The sequence below is a fragment of the Pleurodeles waltl genome, chromosome 3_1, assembly GCF_031143425.1.
Source record: "Pleurodeles waltl isolate 20211129_DDA chromosome 3_1, aPleWal1.hap1.20221129, whole genome shotgun sequence".
In the NCBI taxonomy this organism is placed as follows: Eukaryota; Metazoa; Chordata; class Amphibia; order Caudata; family Salamandridae; genus Pleurodeles; species Pleurodeles waltl.
In genome coordinates this window covers 1,596,037,213-1,596,058,325 of record NC_090440.1, presented here as the reverse complement: position 1 = coordinate 1,596,058,325, position 21,113 = coordinate 1,596,037,213, and the positions used below count along the sequence as shown (strand labels likewise).

Below are 21,113 nucleotides of genomic sequence, written 5' to 3'. Positions count from 1 at the left end.
ACTGCTTCCTGTGCTACATTGGTATATAGCACCAAATGTATTAATTAGTGCCGGCTACTTCTAGTTTATATCTTCTCAAAGTCTATGCCCTTATGTATTCAATATAACACCTGTCTCTGTTTTACCTGTATACGACTCTTTGGTATGCAGAATACCTTCTGTTGCCTTCTTAACATTTTCATTTACTTCCTAAGGTTGGTTGCTTTAGACTCAGACCATAATATAATATTTGTCCACACCAGGTGTACTCGCCAACATTTTCCGAGGGACCACAAAGTTTGATCTTTGGTGTGACCAAGGGCTGCATTGATTGCAGCAGTCGGTTGTGTAACAAAGGACCCCGAAGCTCTGGGGGGCCCTAAGTACAGTACCCTGACCTGAGAGCTCCTGAATGCATCTGGAGGGGGCCCTCCATGTACTTTGCAGGGGGGGGGGATCCCCTCAAGTTTTATTTCCCCACTGAGCAGAGTAGTGGTTTGGTGGTGGGGGGGGAGTTTAGTGTAGGGGAAGGGAATGTGTACATCTAGTGGCTAAATTGCACAATGCAAAACCAGAAAACCTGGGCTCAATCTCGGCTTCCCCTCTTGACCAAATTGTGTGATCCTAGGCAATAACATTATTCCAGTCACCAACCTTTTTCTTCATTATCACAAAAAGGTAGACCTTGAGATACATGCCTCTAGGATGCGTTGTATAAAACCTTCTCCTATATTTGATGTAATAAACTTTAATATGGTTCATGTATAATGTCAACCCAGGCCACCCAAAGGGTGAACATATCAAGTGACTTGGCTCTTAGTTCAGTATTGACTTTGTTTTCAGGGTGGGCAAGCATGAATGTTTCAGAATACGTGTTTCAAAACCATCCCTTTTTGAAAAATACTTCTTAATGCAACCCACTGATATAATCAGATGTAGTAAGGTGAAGTGGTTCTGCTTTTTTGAATTTGGAATTATGAAGAGACTTTAATATATTTGTACATGTTTGTTGCAAGATGTCTTTAAAGCCTAAAGGTGTTAATAAAGTTAAGCAGTACAGGTCCCACTAGTTACTTCCTTTATTTAACATCAATTAACCTTTAACTAAATGAGTGCCAGTTTATTGAATCTATTTTTAATATTAGTGCTCAGTCGAGTAAAGAGTAGCTCAGTGCTGCTGTTGAGCAGGGGGGCCGCCTGTAAATGTCAGGATGGTCGCATGCAGGTCCTGGGCCATACTTTGAGTATCACTTGTCCATACTATGCAAATTCAAATGTAAGTTCTAAGAAATACCAAATACAGTGTTGTCTGGCTGACTATTTATGTTAATTGGTGCAAGTATTTGATTACAATAGAGTACTATGTGGCGTGTACAGCACCCATAGCCTGTCATGCAAAAGTGATAGTAATACACAAAGTACATTAAAATGACATACACTTCATGAACCTAAAGCAACAGCTAAGATCTGTCTTTCTATGAAGAATGCATTTGCTTTCTTTTAACTTATAGGTAAAGAAAACAATCATGTTCTGTATACAGTGCAACTATAATGAATTTAAAGTGCAATGAGTCAGTGTACTTTTGCGATGTATCACCATCACTCATGAATTGCAATGCAAGCACAATACAGGAGTTGGAATAAAACATCAAACAACCAAAACATGATGTGAGAGAAAACACTCTTCTGGGGAGGAGCCAAAGCTCACTTAGGCCCTTATTGTGAGTGTGGCGGTCTTAAGCCCACCACTCTCGCAGTGGAGGTTTCAATGCCGCGGTCCCAGCATTGATGACCACTGCATTACGGGTACGGAGGTTTGCCGGGAGCCAAACCACCACAACGCTGCCAGTCCCGCTGGTGCGGTCGGAACAACGCAGCTGGCGGTAAGCTAATCTGGACCGGCTGCATGCCTAAGACCACCGGCCATATAACGAGGCAGCAAACAGCCAGGGTTTTCGTTGCATTCACCCGGACATGGAAACCCTGGCAGTAATGCACCTGGCGACAGGAATGCTCTTTCCTATCACTGGCACATGCATCCCCACACGTCCACACACTTGCAGACACAACCCCCCTCTTGCCCACACACTTCCTGACACACACTCCCACCTGAGCGCACACATACATTGAAACAACCCCACCCAACCGAACACAAACATACATGCATCCCAACCCAACCAAACACAAACAAGCATGCACCCCCACTCGCTCACACACAAACGGACACACACCCCCACTCGCTTCCACACAAACATACACACACCCCCACACACTCACACACAAACATACACGTACCCCCACCCAACTGAACACAAACATACATGCACCCCCACTTGCTCGCACACAAACATACACGCACCCCTACCAAACTGAACATAGACATACACGCACTAGCCTCTTGCTTGCACAGAAACATAAATGCACCCCCACCCAACCAAACACAAACATACACACACCCCCACTCACTTGCACACAGACATGCATCCCCACTCGCTCGCAAACATACACGCACCCCCACCCAACCGAACACAAACATACACGCACCCCCACTTGCACACAAACATACACCCCCCCACTCGCTCACACAAAAACATACACGCACCCCCACTTGCTCGCACACAATCATACATGCACCCCCTCTCGCTCACACACAGACACGAACCCCCACTTGCTCTCATGCATACATTCACACCTCCACCACGCATACAGTCACACACACACACGCACACCCATTCCAACACAGACACACACATGCTCCCACACATACGTGCACACACCACACACATGCACCTACCACTCACCCCCCCTTCAGTTTGATCCACATACTTGTCTGGGCCACCCAGCAACCCACATCGAGGTGGTCGTCCAGGAGCAGGTGGATGTCGGCGGTTCCACTGCCAATGCTGCACCGCTGTGCAAGGACTGCCCTGCCAAATTACTGCTCATAATATGGAGGGCGGAGTCCTTCTGGCATGGTGGTACTGGTGGTGGGACCGCCTCTCTCTTCCCGTCGATCGGCCTGGCAGTGGGTGTAATGTGGCCGTATTCCAGAGCTCTCCTGTGTGTGCCTCGTAATAAGGCCATCAGGAGACTGCCATCACTGGTGGTATTTTGGCAGCCGCCAGTGTGGGGGTCTTGCTGAAATACCACCAAAGTCGTAGGGAGGGCCTTAATGTTTATTTTATAGTATTGAAAACAAATGGTCCGACAGAGAGCCAAAGCTCTCTGTAACCAGTCTTAAAAAATAGTTTATCAGTTTTGTAATGGCATTTCGTCAATCTTTGCTTTTCATCCTTCCACTAAAGTCAAACAAACCTATATATTCTAAGGTCTGAGAAACTTGAAGTTTGGCCTGAAGTGAAAAACATGGAAAGTCAAGGGATCGACTTCATCTTGATGCCAGTGCACAAATCTAACAAAGAAAGGTTTATTTTTTCCATGAGACACTTTACAAAAACGGTTGCATTTTGGCAACAGGTTCGTTAATCCTTGTTCTAGAAATGCTCTTTAAAACTGGACTCATGCATTGCTGTTGGCAGACGTGAGTGAAGAGTATGTGCAAACTCAGAAGCATTTAATAATCTCTATAGCAACTGACCTGAAGCTCCCCTTTAGTTAATTATTTATGGAATTCGGTTTGTGAGAGAGTTCTGTATGCTGCAAATTGGCATCTCATTTGAGCGACTTCAGTGAACTCGTTATTCTGACAGTACAACAGCACATAACAACAGTTGTGCTGCATGAAAGAAAATAGAAGGGAAACATTTTAAAAGTTAAGAAATACATGAAGGTTTAACTCTAGATTGGTGGTACTTCGGTGTATGGTAGTAGGCCTTGACTTGCGACATGACTTGACCTGAAATTGAGCAGATACGTGCAGCCCAACCAACACTTAATAAACTCATCACATGTATGCAGAGGGATCCCAGAGGGGATGGGGCCAAGAGTAGGGGTAGGGCTGTGAGACCATCACAGTTATGGAGGGATGTTGAAGAGGGCAGACTTTGGTGGGGTTGGAGGTGGGGGGTCAGGGTTTCATGCCCAGCATTGCCACTCCACACCATCCACAAACATCAGATTAAAAGCTTCTCAGGTTAACTCCTTGCTCTAGACAGGCTTGAACATTGGTAATGTATCTTCTAAATGAATAGTGTCCACACATGAGCTGAAAACCTACTCTGTAGCTCATCCTATGCTGACCGTGCAATATTAGCACTTCACCAGGTGACCTTGCGAACAGTGCTGATACCGTTTGATACATGGTAGCACTGTGTGAGATGAGAGGACTGCATGTAATTCAGTAGAGAGGTGAAATCTGCAGGAGTTTTAATCTTGCCCTTGCCCTCTCCCTCTTTGTGCTGCAGGTGCCACTTTCTGCAAAGTGAGAACCTCATTACGAACTTTAAAGGATCTGGGGGGAGGGGGTCAGCTTTATTTTGCAGACTGTAACAGACATCTTGCTTGACAGGATGACTCTTTGGGCCTTGTACTGGATTTTAAAGCACATTTTCCACTCCTTTGCTTGTGGATAAGTAGGTGATGTGACCTGTAGGCCCTACTTAATAAAAATTTGGTTTAGGGCCAAAACAAACTCAACTAAGTCAATAGCTGTATATATTCAATCCCCCTTTCCTGTTAAACTCATAATTACATACCATTCTTTTATGTTGATGTTTTATCTTGTTTAACAACATCTTTTTGTGTGTAAGGAAGAAGAGATGATTGCCAATGAAATCAGATTTCACAAAGTTACACTGATTGGTATTGTTTGAATGTATATCTTCATTCATAGTAAGCCTTCCATCTACAGGGTATAGGTAGGGTAGGTGCCTCGGAGTTATACTTCAGCTAGTGTTTGACTGTTTATAGTAGAATATTATCATTGAATGTATGTGCCTGGACACCAGTCGGTATAAACAGTCATGCTGGGCATTTTAGCAGGAGCTTTGCAAGAAGACCTACTGCTCAGTAAAATCCTGTTCAGTTTTCAAATTTAGGAACAAATATCCACCTAAAGTTCATTGTCATTCAACATATTGTGGATATCGGGCTGAGTTTTACTGTTTGATGGAGCTACAAATGCAATCATTTTGTTGATCTTAAGAAAGGAGTATACTCCGCTTATTTCTTCAAAGTGGCACATGCTTTTTGCCCTGAATTTGTTTTAGCAAATGTATACATTGAAAGCCATGCAGTGATTAATAGTCTTCCATTTTATCTCTGTGCAGACATCCTTTCTTGGAAAACCTTCTGGACTCCACTGACAACTGAAAAGGTGACTCAGTGGCTTGAAAAGGAAAACGATGTTCAGACTTAGACTGCCAGGTAAGAGCAAATATATTTGTCTCTTAACTCCTGTCTGCCATGAAAAATGAGCAGGTGAAAGGTGTGTGCATTGAGCTAAGTCGCAGTAGCGACCTTGACTGCCCGGCCGAAACCGGTTAAGTGGAAAACAACCTGTTATTTAGAGGTTACTTGTGAGTACATAGTTATCTCTCATCATACATTTTAGTTTAAAAAGTCTTCATTTTTCGTTCAGTGTTAGTGCATTAAGACTACTCCCCAGAAGAAAAAAAAAATCACCCAAATGCGAAGACGTGAGGGCCTCTGTTGCACACTGTAACCAATCTTACTTCCAGCACCAATACGTTTTGAATCCTTCTAAAGGTTCTCTGTACTGTTCTAGTGTATGTACTGATGCATGTATACATAAACCTACCGGCGCTGAACATGGATGAGAGCCCAATCAGTGATACAGTGTTCCTTGAAAAAGCATGTCTGCTGCTTCTTCCTGGATTGGAGGAGAGTGGGAGTCTTTCTGATGCCAATGGAATTGTTGTTACAGGTTCTGGGTGTGTAACAGGAACTGACATTTGGTCTTCAGTCTAGAATGTCCTGGTTCTGGTGCTGCCTTCTGGTCCTTGTCCGAGGCCAGCATGTTGGGGTGTTATTTCTGACGGTCTTGTGGGTGATGCAGCTGGTCTTTAAGATGATACTGGCCTCTGGTGGGAGCCAGTAAAGTTGGTTGATAAGTTTGAATAAATTCACAACCTCCATGAGATGTGCGGCTCTGAGAAAGATGCATTCCAAAGTATTTCAAGTTGAGCACACACATCATTTGCTCATTCTGATCTTGCTCTCCGTTTTACTGCCATCTAAAGACAAGCAGTTTGTTGTAAACAAAAGCATAGAAGTTAATTCTGGCGAGGAGCTTTAGCACCCGGTTGAGTGCTACAATCAGCCTAGCTTTATTAAGGTTGTGTAGGTGCTTGCGTGGTACTGTGCAGTTCTGCTTTGCACTTGGCCATTTTAAGGGTAAGTACATAGATGCAATGCTTCGCGTCGGGTGGTGCAGCATTGTGCCAGATAAGCAAAGAAATGGTGATGAACCCCACTTGGTGGTTTAAATTGGCAGCCTTCTTTGCTAATTTCCTGCGAATCTAGTTCAATAAAGCTGACAACACAATGAGGCCACCACAATCTCCACAAATCAAAAACAGTTTTGTCATAGCAGGAACATTTTTGATATGTTGTTTTATACTAAAAAAATCTTCTATACTTGAAAACTCAATCCTACCCCTACTTAAGTATAGCCTTAATCACGCCAAGCTAAGGTGTTTACAGCATCTGGGATTTTTTTTGGCTTGTTGGCATTTGGTTTGGGGAAATAGGATGATCTTAATAATGCTTTTCGAGCGGAGAAGAGTCAGATTGTTTCCACTTCACTTCCCTTTCCAGATTTGCACACCAGCTTCTTGTCACCCCCAGAGCAGGCTCAGTGGTCATTAGATAGAATTGATAACTTGTGTGATAAAGCGAACTGCCATGGAATACTTCAGCTAGTAGCACCTCATTACACCACCATTTCAGAGCAGAAGGGATCTAAAACGCTTAGAATCCATTTAACTCACAGCGTTCACATTATACAAGGCGTAATGTGCTACAAGTTGCACAGATACACTGTCATAGTGTACATGCCAGCCACACCTCTACTTGGCAAAAACAAAAAGTGAGAGAAGGTAAGTATTACGCATCCATTCTAATTTGAAAATTTGACATTCTGCTTCACCACGGTGGTGGAACTATCTCCGCTTTCATTTAACTATTCTCCATTGATAAATGCTTGCCCTTTGCTGAATCTTGAAGTACATAACATTTAGAGGGGCCTATCCCTTCTCCAAGCAAGGCCTAGCATCAGAGAAGGGGTAATGTCTTTCTTTAAACATAGGGCTTAATTAGCCCCAGTGGCTGCATGTGGTGTGCACGGGCACTAATAGTTGGAGGCCGGGTTTTATATTTTTCATTGCCACAAATTGGTGCTGATCAAGAGAACCAATGGGAGAAAGATGGAGGAAGAGTAAGACAGGACAATAGTGAACAACTGAGAAAGCAGGGATGAAAAAGAAGCTGCAGTAGTGAGATCAATACACAGGATGAGTAGGGTGGCGAAAGAATCTGCAAAAGGTTGAATCAACACTGACAGCGGTTTCGAAAATGTAGACGCTCTACAAATTGAATATTGGTTGTACACAATGTTTTTGCCCGGACTTTGGACCTAACTTTCCCACACTTCTAGCTTCAAAAACCACTAATGACAGCAGGCTTTCTCACATTTAGTGCCTGTGATAAAGTAATCGCCTTTTCACGTGTTTTATGCTGGGACCCCAGGAGCCCAGGATGTCAGAGGAACTCGCCAGCAGTTTAGTTTGCTATAAATATCCAGCGAGTGAGAGCAGGAAAGAAGGCGTTTTATCACCTTGTTTGGAAACAAATCTGAATGTTCGCAGTATGTCCTTAATGTGTTACTGTAGAAGGGGAAGTGCGCGCGCGGCGTCACAGGGGACCAAAGGTGTCACGTTGAAGGGTGAATTCTGCAGGGTTAGGCTATTGTACCCCACAAAAGCGACTGTCAGGAAAATAGAGCTCACTTAAAATAAAATAATTAACAGTTATCAAGATAAACAGATATTTAAGGTATCATATACCCAGCTCATCAGTCACTGTCACGTTCTAAATAAAAGTTCTTGGTATTTTTTTAAACAGGTTTTCTAGATTGAATTACTCGTAAATATTTCTTATGCGTCACTCATTTCTCGAAAATGTGAAGGGGCATTTTCTAAGACAGACATAATTGTTTTTTAGATATGTTGAGGAAACTGAGAACGGGAATGCTTTGACAGCCAATGAGTACATGCATGCAAAACAGTGGGTTGCTTTTTACCTTTCAACTCTGATTTATGGTACCTGTCACAATTTTGTGACAGTAGATTCAACAAAAGTGTACACAGTACATAATTAATCAAGGAACAGACGCAACTCGACACGGTGTGTACTCTACTCATGCATTTTTCATTGGTCTGCTGCAATCCTGTGAACTGACCTCCTGCCATTTTATTAGCATAGAAGTTAGGAATTCGTTCTAGTGTGAACTTTGCTCTAATATTTCAGTACCCTTTAAACCTGCTATGTCGGTTTATCATGTGGACAGAGTGAGGCCGGTTCCTGAAAATGCAAGAGATGTCTGCAGCAGACATCTCTAAACATGGCCGGTCGAGTACCTTCTCCATGGTGGGAGTAAAGTACTCTGCCACGATGACAGTAATTACTCTGTCTGCCAACATGTAAATCAGACTCTTAGGGGGTCATTCTGACCCTGGCGGTCACCGACCGCCAGGGCCTGCGACCGCAGAAGCACCGCCAACAGGCTGGCGGTGCTTCCTGGGCCATTCTGACCGCGGTCAGAAAAGGGGAACCAGCGGTTTCCCGCCGGTTTACCCCTGGCCCAGGGAATCCTCCGACCCCCTTCCCGCCACCCTGTTCCTGGCGGTTTTTACCGCCAGGAACAGGATGGCGGGAACGGGTGTCGTGGGGCCCCTGGGGGCCCCTGCACTGCCCATGCCACTGGCATGGGCAGTGCAGGGGCCCCCTAACAGGGCCCCACAAAGATTTTCAGTGTCTGCTTTGCAGACACTGAAAATCGCGACGGCTGCCACTGCACCCGTCGCACCCCTGCAAATCCGCCGGCTCCATTCGGAGCCGGCTTCCTCTTTGCAGGGGCTTTCCCGCTGGGACGGCGGGCGATCTTTTGGAGATCGCCCGCCGGCCCAGCGGGAAAGTTAGAATGACCGCCGCGGTCATTTGACCGCGGTGCGGTCTTTTGGTGGTCTCCGTCCGGCGGGCGCGCCGCCCGCCGGGGTCGGAATGACCCCCTTAGTCTTGTGCTCTCAATGGAAACCTTCCATGCATTACCCAAGTATGTTCGTGGTGGAGATAGGGTGGAAAACAATTAGATTATTAATAGATAGCAGCTAATGATTATCAGTTTGTGAAGATGGAAGGGTTTTTAGTTATGGGTCATGGGTTGGGATGTGGGCAGTCCACACAAAGCTTTGTAGAAAATTACAAGAGTACTTGCAGATTGTGTTGGAGTCGAATAAGAACTTGCTACTTGAGTCCAATGAGTCCAATAAAGGGATGGAACATATGAAGAACTAATGAAGGACAGTAGGTATTTGTTGGACATAAATCAAAGTTGTTTCGTTTTGTGCAGGTTTAATTCAATATAAGGGTAGCTGTCCTCTCAAGTTAGTACTTTATTTATCTAGTTAGTTTTACAGTTACTGGGGGAAGAGAGATCAATCTGCAGTTAAGATTAATTTTGAATTAAAGTCTCTAATAAGGTAGATAGGATTGCAGGGATTCCGTCTATAGAGGGAGCAGACATTATTCTTTTTCTATGCCTCTTTTTTTGGAATATGGCACATTAGGGTGTCTATATAAGCTAGGCTAAGAATGGTTATTTCTTGAGTATTTTTGTAAATTCCATATGGTAGACAGTGGCCTTATTTCTGCTTAGAGAGAATTCCATAATTGAGCGCAATGTATTGAGAAACTAGCCCATAAACTGTTTTCTTTTTGTAAGGTGGAATGACTAGTCTTGAACATAGATTCTTAGTTTGGGAGTATTAGGTGATCTTCATCTGCTATAATTCAGGGTCTGGACTATTTGTGAGTGGGAGCAGGGTGGTTGTTTGCATCCTTGAACCCACAATTCTGGTCAAGGGCACACACTGTATGCTACAGTATGGGGAAATTAACGTGAGAAAATCGCCTTAAATGTCTAGCAGATTGCATTTTACTATGGCTATAAACAGGAAAACAACTCTCCTGCTAGATGTAAAGCCCCTATATTATGGTTGTATCTACTGCACAAATATAATCCCCTGAATCCTGTTTTATGTCAAATACATTTTAAAACAAATATACATGGAAACATCTGTGGCATAAACCATGTAATACAGATGTGCAGAGTATAATATTTTATTTATTACCATTGTTGATGGAGGGGAAACACATCATGATTCACTTTAGGCTTTGAGCCATGGCTTCACCCCACACTCAATAGTGGTAATTCACTACACACAAGCACACATATCCTAAACTTAAAGCTAACTGATACAAGATGCATGGATAAACAAGCACAGTGTCTAATACGTTTCTTCTACTACTATTTGGTATCTGCTTTCTGTTTGGCTTGCTTATCATATGGTAGCATTATAACCATTCATTTAGACCTTAAAAACTACCCCTCATAACGTGTACTTACAGATACTAAAGGCATCACTTCTGTGCTTTTTGTTGATCACGTGCCAGGGTCATAATTTTACCAAAGGGCATAATTTGTATGTATTTCGAAATGGGCTCCAAAGTAGTGATTAAACAGTATGCAGTAAAAAACCTTCATGTGTGTACAGGAGGTGACATATGTACAATGAAAAATATTGTGGTTGAATATTTTTCTCCCTTAAAGTTTGCTTGTCTTGCAATATTGTACTGGTGCTGTTTCAGTGCCAGAGACCGAGTTGTGTTTCTTTGGATGTTTGTTTGCTTGCTGCGGGGAAGCCAGGCGCGGTCAGTTCCGTTCACAGCCTAACCCCTGTACTTTTTGTTGAAGTGACATAGATAGTGCTGCTTAAACAAACCTCTCTCCTTAGCAAACAGGGCCAAAGGTGCCTCAGACAGACTGACTTAGAAAGCTTGGAACAATGACTTGCAGTTTGGATGATTTTATTTCAATCCACTTCGTGCAAATACCTATACATACAAGCAGAAAACACTGAATGAACTCAACAATATGGGAACCTCTGTTATGGAGCATGTGCAGGACACCGTATCATAAACCACCGAATTGCCAGAAAAATGCATCGTAGTCCTTTAGCTCAATAATGATAAACCTGACAGTGGATACACTTTGGGCTCACTAGTTAAATGGTTACAATTGTCTCTGTCTAATGTTTGCCTCACACTTGAAGTTAGATATGGCTGATTTTGTATTGGCTCTTAGGGTTTGTTCAGGAGTGCAGAAATACTGCTAGCCCAGTATCCAAACAATGCAGTGCCTGCTGGTCCCCACCTAAAATGGTTGCATCTAAATATTTGCTTGCTATGTGTATTTTTACGGAAAAATATAGGTATAGGTGGTTTTGATACAGTTGCAAAACGGGGCAGTGAGTGCAGTTGCATGGTCAGCGTCTGTACTGTAAGGTGTCTATTTGGTATTGCCAGGCACTGGGACTGAGCTGGCCGCAGGAATGTTTTATGCACAAACGTGGTTTTAGAAGGGGCTCTGCTTAGGTTGCCATCATAGCCGTGGTAAATGTTTCACCTGCTTTCGAAATCTGAATGGATCTGGTAGAGAGCTCTGTGAGGCTAGAATGTCTGATAAAAACACAATTTATGTCCGCTTGTTTTTAGAACAAGTAATCACCAACATGCACCTGGCTTAATGATTCCATTGACATTTGGTGGCCAACAGTTCAGCACAAAAAATTATCAAAAGGTCAATGTCTGGTTAATAACCATATAAATGTAGGCCTGGAATACATTTAGTTTTTTTTTTGTTTTTGTAAAGAAAATTACTGAAGTGGTTTCTCGGATTTAAGTATTGCTTGCCATTAATTCGAAATTGAAAAGTTTGAGGTAGAGGTTTTCCTCTAATGAATAAACAACAACAATACTCATCACAAATGTAACTTTGAAACCATACAATTAGGAGCCCATAATTTAAAATGAATGCTGACACTTAAAATTGAAATCACACTTGTTTCTGAAGGGCCACCAGTTTTCTTTCCTTTTTCTCAGGTTCTTTCCCTGTATTCACCTGCATTAAATACCCTTTTCGGCCATTAAGGCGGTTTATAAACCCATCAATCAATCAGTCAGTCAGTCAATCAATTAATCGATTGTGGAGCCCTTTCAGGTACTCCAGGAGACCAGCATTTATTACAGTAGGGAATTTGACAATAGATAGGTGGGTCATTAGTTCCCTTAGTCAGTGCATTTGGGAGGTGTACTGCCTTATTGCAGAGTCTCTGAGGTGTAACAGAATCAGGTTACAATCCAGGAAGAAACAAAGGGCTGCTGGTGGGTTTTTGGTGAGAACTCTGAGGCTGATTGATATGGCATCCTAGAAATTCAGTGTCCCTCTTTTAATCCGTGGAGGGGTGTATTTTTAGATGGGTGGAAACTACTGCTGTGGATGGATGTCATCCGCACTTGTGAAGCTTCTTGATCATATCTAGGTAAGTTGCAAGCCTTTTCACCGTTTTAATAGCTCTGCCTGCTTACAGATTTATGTTGCCTTTACTAGCTCAACTCTGCTTACCTTGAGTTAATTTTTTCGTGTACTATTTTAGGTGTGTTTTCCAGTGGAGTAAATCCAAAGCTCAGGTTTCAGAATAGCAATGCCAAAAGTCAACGATATTTAATTATTTAAGCACATAAATGATTCGTTGAAGCTTTACGCTTTTGGACACATATAGTGACTCATAATTTGAAATACCTATAAGTCTCTACAAATCTCTATAATTGCACTTTTAGCCACGCAAATCGGTAAATATTGTCAGACACTGATAGACAAACAGAAGAAATTAAAGTTACAAATGACTTCCTGATGTTTCTATATATTGTAATTCACCAATATAAAATCTGAAAATAATTATATCTTTCGGGTGGGATCACTGGAACAAATATTTGTAAGAGCCTCTGAAACTCAGACCGTTTAGGAACATTTTAAGAACAGACATTTTTATATTTGCTTGCTTTATATGTCTCATATTACAGCAAACTAAGGGGCATATTTATACTCTGTTTGCACCGAATTAGTGTAATTTTTTTTAACTCTAATTCGGTGCAAATCTAACTCCATATTTATACTTTGGTGCTAGACCCCTCTAGCACCAAATTTATGGAGTTAAAGTCATTTTTTGAAAGTGGAGACCTACCTTGCCTTAATGAGATGCAAGGTAGGCGTTCCCGTGCAAAAAATGACTCTATGGCCTTAACGCCATATTTAGGGGCATATTTATACTCTGTGGCATATTTATACTCTGTTTGCACCGAATTAGCATCATTTTTTTTACTCTAATTCGGTGCAAATCTAACTCCATATTTATACTTTGGTGCTAGACCCATCTAGCACCAAGGCCCTGATTTATACTTTTTTTGCACTGCATTAACGCCATTTTTTGACACAAAAGTGGCGCAAACTTACAAAATAATGGCCCTTATTTATACTTTTTGCTGCAAAACTGCACTAACTCAGTTTTGCACCAAAAAGTTTAGCACCGGCTTGCACCATTTCTGTGCACCAGCCGGGCACCATATTTATGGAACGGTGCAAGCCGGTGCAAAGGGTAGGCTAGAGTTTTAAAAAATGACTTTAGTCGGGTGGGGCTGGCAGTATAGAAGAAGAGGATTTAGCACAAAAAATGGCTTTAGGTAGGTTAGAGTAAAAATAAAATGACTCTAACCAGATTAGCGTCATTTTATGGTGCTAAACCTACCATGCCACATGACTCTTGCCTTAGAAAAGGCAGGAGTCATGCCCACTACCCCAATGGCCAGCACAGAGGACAGGGGTCCCCTGGGCATGGCCATTGCACCCTGTGCCATGTATGGGGGCCCATTTCAGGGCCCCCTATGGCACTTTCAAAAATAAAATGCACTTACCTGTACTTACCTGGGATGGGGTCCCCCATCCTCGCAGTCCCTCTAGTGTGGGTGGGGGTGCCCCTGGGGCCTAGGGAGGGAACCTCCTGGCTTATTCCATGGTGTTCCACCATGGAAATAGGCCCACAGGTCCCCTAACGCCTGCCCTGACCCAGGTCTTAAAAAATGGGGCAAAGCAAGCTTTGCCCCATTTTTTGACCCCTCCTCCCTCCCTTGCACCATTTTTGCATGGGAGTATAAGTATGGCGATAAGGCCATAGAGTCATTTTTTGCACGGGAACGCCTACCTTGCATCTCATTAAGACAAGGTAGGTTTCCACTTCCAAAAAATGACTTTAACTCCATAAATTTGGCGCTAGACGGGTCTAGCACCAAAGTATAAATATGGAGTTAGTTTTGCACTGAATTAGAGTAAAAAACAAATTACGCTAATTCAGTGCAAACAGAGTATAAATATGCCCCTTAGCATTAAAAAATGAATGCTAATCTGGTCAGAATCATTTATTTTGACTCAAAACTGCCTAACGTCATTTTTTTTAAGCTAGCCTACCCTTTGCACCGGCTTGCACCATTCCATAAATATGGTGCCTAGCTGGTGCTAAAAAATGGTGCAAGCGGGTGCAAAACTTTTTGGTGCAAACCGCGTTAGTGCAGTTTTGCACCAAAAAGTATAAATAAGGCCCACAATCCCATGAAAGAGGTCGGACGTCAGCAGACCAAGGTGTGATTACCTATGGAAGTTTGCAAACACAGACAAATAAGTCTTTGAGCATTCACAAACTCCTCTCCAACATTTTCCCACTGTAGAAATGGTCAGAGATTTACACAAGTCAAGGGCTGGAATAAATCCCTTTACAAGTAACTCCCCCAAATCTGAGGTGGTGTAGTGGAAGTGGTTTCTTGATGTGAAAAAATGATTCCTAATGGAAAATATCTCGTTGCTGTGCCTAACTGCTCTGTGGTGCTGCATGGGGAAATGGGAATGCACAAAAAAGCCACACGACTTTCCCCGAAGTTCACCTGGAAATCTGAGAGCATTGCCGTTTTTGAGCTAAACAAGAGATTCACCAAAGGGACTGCTATGTTTTTTGTGAATCCCGATCATTGAATACATGCTGACCATCTGCATCGATCATCGCCATCTGTAGCGGATCTTTATAAGTCTAAGGCCACTGATTTTGGAATGCCATGATCCCAAACCTAACAACGGAATCACATATATGCAGATAACCAACCAACCTTTTAAAGTTCACATTGAGACGAACGTCATGTATCATAGAGGTCGCAAATAAATACCAATACATAAGAGTCATATCCAGCAGATTGTATCTTGTCTTTCTGACAATCCTGCTTGAAGATACCTTTTATTTTTTTTTAAAAGTCAGCACTCTGCAGTTACTAATTCGTGATGCACATCCCTTTATAAAACCATTAAATAGATCAATCAATCAGTGGTGCGTGTGGCCCAAAGACAATGGAGACATGTTCAGATTTTAAATTACGTAAAAGAGCCCTGGGTGAAAAGGATGCAAACCAGTGAAAGTTGAACTTGTAAGAAGGAATAGCAGTGTGCCAGTAACAAGCACAGATGAATGTTTGCCAACCAGAAGACTTTGAAAGTTCAATAACAACCTAAAGCATTTACATCATTGAGAAAGCAATAGAAAACCTCCACTGGAATTCAGCAGCCCTCCTCTCTTTTGTGTATGAAGGATTCCAAAAGCTAGTTTAATACAAGCAGCAGCTTTCAGTAAATAAACAAGGAAAGTTTGTCATATCAAAGAATAAAGGCTCTTACAGATGTAACAAATGTGCTGCCAGAGGTAACAGCATTAGAGGCAATCATCACAGGTCTCAAGTGCCAACAAAGGCTTGCAACGCATTATATATATATATATATATATATATATATATATATATATATATATATATATATATATATATATATATATATATATATATATATATGTATATATATATATATATATCACAAAGTTTTATCTTTCATAAAAAGCCCTTGTGACTTGGTCTATGTGGAAGTAACATGAAATAAGAATAATAGTTTATAAAAGCAAATACAAGCAGAAAGCAGATGAAGCAAGCATGGGACAAAAATACTAGGCACTTACAATTTTTATATAGTAATCGTGTTGAAAGAAGCTATTGCTCCTCCGGGCGTTGAAGCTCTGTGAAAAACCAGTGTGGTGTGACTGCAAACCATTTAAAAATAAAACATATTTATTAAGGGATATTGCATTGCACTGTACAATGATTGCCAGCCTCTTGAGAGTGCTAAGTTGTGTAGTAGACTTTTATTATAGGCAAGTCTTTAAGATTGTTTTATTCCAATAAGATATTGGGGAATGCAATTTCTTATTTCACTGTTGGGGCCATAGAATGGGCGCGTTCTCAATCAAAATTCAGTGCGATCTGCTCTCTTTCCTGGCAAACAGGTAGGTGGATTTAGCCTTCTAACTATGTTCCAGGACTTTCCACATCATTGGCCTCCAACTACTGGAGACCTAACCCATTGTTTTGTTTTTTTACCTGAAAGTTCATTGACTCATCTGGTGTGTAAGTTGGAAGATCATTGATTCCTGACAAGGAGTCATGGTTATCAAAGCTAGCCTCATCAACAACTCCTCAGTGGTGGGGCACCTTGCGAGTGCCATTCAAGATGGCTGCTGGACCTTAAGCCTTCCAGTCGACCTCAGTGGCTTTTATTAAAACCTGGCACTCTTTCTACATTTAGCGATATTTTGAATGAGGATTTCAGCGTCAAAAGGTAACGACTTTCACATGGCATATCTTGTTTTGCTGCTGGAGGCTGCGTTTTGCAAAATAATGTGACGTGTTCATCACTACCCGCCATTTTCTGACAGAATTCCTGAGGTGAAATACAGTATGTCTGCTGGTCTCTAACTTCAGGTCTACGAGGTCTATGAGTAAGACAATCATTTCCAGTCGCTTTATATTATTGTTGTTACTTCTCTACAACAACACATATATACAATTTGACTGACCCTTTTAAAAAAAAAAAAACACATGGATATAAAACACTAATATTGATACTTGCCCTGGGCTTATCTCTTTCAATAATTGTTCTCATTTTGTTTTTCATGTTTTAAAGGCAAAACATTACTTGTGTTCATCACGATAAATCAACTTTCACTTATTTTACTACATGGGCAAATGTCCAAAGCAGAAGGATAAAGAATCTTCTATTTCCTCCTCTTCTAAGCTCATTGCCGGTTCCAAAATTCAAAAGTCTAATTTAGCTCCTAAATCTTTGTCGATTCTAATGGAAAGCGCAAGTGATATAGGAACAGGTTACTTGTCCTCATCTTTTGATGCACCCCACAAGAAACTTTCTACCACAATTAAAGACCATAAAAATGACACAGAATCACCTCCAAAACCACCTTCACCTTTCACTCTGGATGACGTTATGGAGGAGCTTTGAGCCTTGAAGCCCTTTGAGGTAGAAACAAATGCCTTGCTTCTACGAATTGAAGAAAAATTATCTTCTCATGACCAATGTATAACTGCAACAGAACAAAGGATTACCGATCTCAAACAATCCATTCCAAATGTTGTCATGCTCACAAAAGAAATCGAACTTCTCAAGCGGGTCACTAAGGATTTGTAAAACAGGAATAGAAGAAATAATCTTTGTTTATATGGTATCCTGGAGAGCGCAGAAGGATCAAATATGATTTTTTTTATTATAACGGATACTGCCTTCTATTGTCCAATTACAAGATCATAGTCCACTTAATATCCAAAGAGCACATTATCTGGGCCCAAAACATTCTGCAAGTGAGAAGGATATCAAGCCAAGGGGTATCATTATTCTATTTCTTCAGCATACAGACATAGTGCATCATTACAGTGTGGCGGTCTTATGACCTCCCCACGTGTGGTGGCGGTCCGGACCACAGCGGATGCAGCGGTCCGACCACTACATAACAACCCTGCCAGACCTCCCGCCAGGGAACTGCCCGCTCCACCAGGATCTTTGATCCCGGTGGTCTGGCAGTGGCAGAGATCCTAGTCCGTCAGGGGAGCGCTGCATGCAGCACTGCCCTGCTGATTAAAACTTCGTTCTCTGCCAGCCTTTTCATGGCAGTAAAACTACCATGAAAATGCTGGCAGAGAACAGGTGCAGGGGACCACGGGGGCCCTGCACTGCCCATGCACTTTGCATGGGCAGTGCAGGGACCACCTTGCCCAGCAAGGTTGTAATGTGAACATTGTGAGGGTGCTGGTGTACCCTGCTGGCTACAGCATTGCCGCCAGCTTGATTACGAGCCGAAGACAATGCTGTAGCCTGTTTACCGCTAGGCAGGAGGGCGGAAACGTATAATTCTGCTACCGACCTAGCCGGAACAACTTAATGATCCGGCAGAGAGGTCACCACTATGGCAGCGGCCACTCTGCTTTTCCACCCGCCAAACTCGAAATTACCCCTTTATGCGGATTCTCGTGGCAGCTAAAAATGCAAAAATTCTACAATGGTCTGATCAGAAGGACTTCTTCTCTCAAGGCGTCTCTAACATAACAACTGCCAGATGAAAATGCTTCCTGGAGTTTTTGGCACAACTCAAACCTCTGAATATACGATACGGCTTACTTCATCCATTTATTTTTAAGATAACTTATAAAGAAACATCTCATACATTTGAAGATCCACCTAAACTACAGGACTTCCTTCATCAGACCTGTCACAAGAATATGGAACTTGGAGCTACAGCTAAATGATCATCAATATTTTTGCATTTATTATACTGTTTATATTTTTTACTTTATATTATCCCTTTTTATCTTGATAGTGTATAATATCTCGTTCATTAAAATATTACATTCTTACCTATTGCCCCTATGATTTTCCCAGTGTCTAATAACTCCGGATTTTTTTTATCTCCTATGTCATTAATATGTTGTAATAGTCTGTTGATAAATGCATATCCCTACCTCTGTTATTTCCGGCAAGTTCACTAACATTCTATTTTCCTCATGTTCCTGTATTTATCCAGTTTTCATTCTATGTAATCATGATTGAACTTAAAACCCTTTTCATTATCAATTTATATATAATGTTGTTTTTATATCTTTTCTTTCATTGACCACCAATACTACTATGGTCTTGTTTGCCAGGGTCGAGTTGGGTGACATCCTTTTTGGCTCTCCACACTCTCAGTATCCTTTCGGATAGATCTCTTTTACCTTACGGTTTACTCTGCAACTAAGGTTCTTTTGCCCTAAGTTGCCTCCTCTCCTAATATGCTTTTCAAGGGTTTTTTGCCCTCTTTCTCTCCCTTTCTCTATCTCTGTTTTATGTTCAAGACTTTTTCAGAAATACTTTCTTAAATTCTGAAACTTCTTATGCTTGCTTTAAAGAATTTCCCAAATATCTCTAATGTATATTGATGACTTTGTATGACACACCATTTAGAATTACGATTTGGAATGTTAAAGGTTTGAGGAACCCAGTTAAACACCAACGAGTGCTCTCTCATCTTTCTCGTTTACATCGCCATCTAGCACTTCTGCAAGCCACTCATATTACAAATACAGATTTACACAAGCTTAAGAAGCGGTGGAAGGGGGTCACATATCTTTACCCATCAGTTCAAGATAAAAATGGAGTAGCAATCCTATGCCTTAAAAGATTAAATATTAATTTTGTAAAGCAAGAGACCGATGATGATGATTGGTGGGTTATTATTTTTAATTACATGACATTTTATATACCATTATGAACGTATATGGACCCACAAATTCAGACCCTAGCTTTTGGAAAAAGGTATCCCTAAAGGTTGTAGAACATTACACCGATAATTTAATTTGAGGGGGAGACTTTAATGCTCTTCTCAATCCCTTTCTAGATCGCCATTCTACAACTACATTTATTTCTAACAACACACATAATGTCTTTAAAGATATAACGAAACATAAAATTCTTGAAGATTAGCACATCCCTCTCTTCAGGAATAAACTTTCTATTCTATTCCCAACAGATCCCAAGCTAGAATAGATTATATTTTCCTATGGTAAAATTCTTACACAACCCAATTTACATTCAGAAATAGGTTCCATCTTAATCTCAGATCATGCTCTGGTCTCTACAGATATAGAAATTCTCCAGAATTCTTCCCTTAAATCTAGATGGAGGCTTAATAACTCTTTGGTTTTGGACAAAACTTACGTGTCCACATTTCAGGAATGTATTCTTCAATACTGTACATACAGTAATACAGTAATGATACAGGTGAAACTTCCTTTCAATGTGTTTGGGGTGCTTTTTTAGGCTGCCTCCAGTGGTTTCATCATTAATTACATTTCCAACAAACGGAAAGCTATGGAAAAATAATTAGTTTCCATTTTAAGTAATATTAAAATACTTGAACATAAATTTCATACTTCCAAAAAAAAAGAAAATGGACTTTCAAGCGCTAGTTGCAGCTAAGATTCAATTTAATAAAGTTACAACAGAAAAGGCATGCAGGACTCTTTTAAAAATCAATGCACGTTGTTATGGAGGTATGAACAAATCTAGTTCTCTTTCAGCTAACAATCTTAAAGGTAGAAAAGAAAATAGTTCTGTTAAATCCTATCACCTCACCGGGAGACTCTTTTACGTGATTCAGATATTATATAAACGTTTGTAGAATTTTATAAAAATCTTTACACCCCAGAATCTACACCTTCCAAAGACTTAATACATAACTATGTTTCTCACCCTTCAATGCGCAAACACTCTCAGGGAGATTTATCTCTTTTAGATGCTTCACTAAGATTGGAAGAATTATTTACAGCAGTCAGAAGCCTCCCATCTGGTAAAGCACCAGGTCCTGATGGATTTACTGTAGAATTCTACCTCCAATTTGCAAGTCTAATCTTTGCTAAATTATTTAAACTAATTAATAATTTCATCTCAGTTAACAATTATTCTGCTGCTTTCACTGAAGCAATGATTTGTGTCATCCCTAAAAAAGACAGAGATTTATCTCAATGGAAAAACTATCGTCCCATCTCTCTAATAAATACAGATTGTAAAATCTATGCAAAGGCACTCGCCATTAGATTAAATGATACTATACCTGATTTAATTGAGGTCGAAT

The 21,113-nt window shown here is 41.3% G+C and overlaps 1 protein-coding gene across 1 annotated transcript in view; it reads left to right on the top strand.

Moving 5' to 3' along the window:
- Nucleotides 1-21,113, top strand: part of LYPD6B (LY6/PLAUR domain containing 6B) — a 209,795-nt gene that overhangs the window by 98,087 nt on the left and 90,595 nt on the right. Inside the window, exon 2 of the mRNA XM_069225222.1 lies at nt 5,208-5,304. The gene's annotated coding sequence lies outside the window, so the exon portion shown is untranslated. The remainder of the gene's footprint in view (nt 1-5,207; nt 5,305-21,113) is intronic.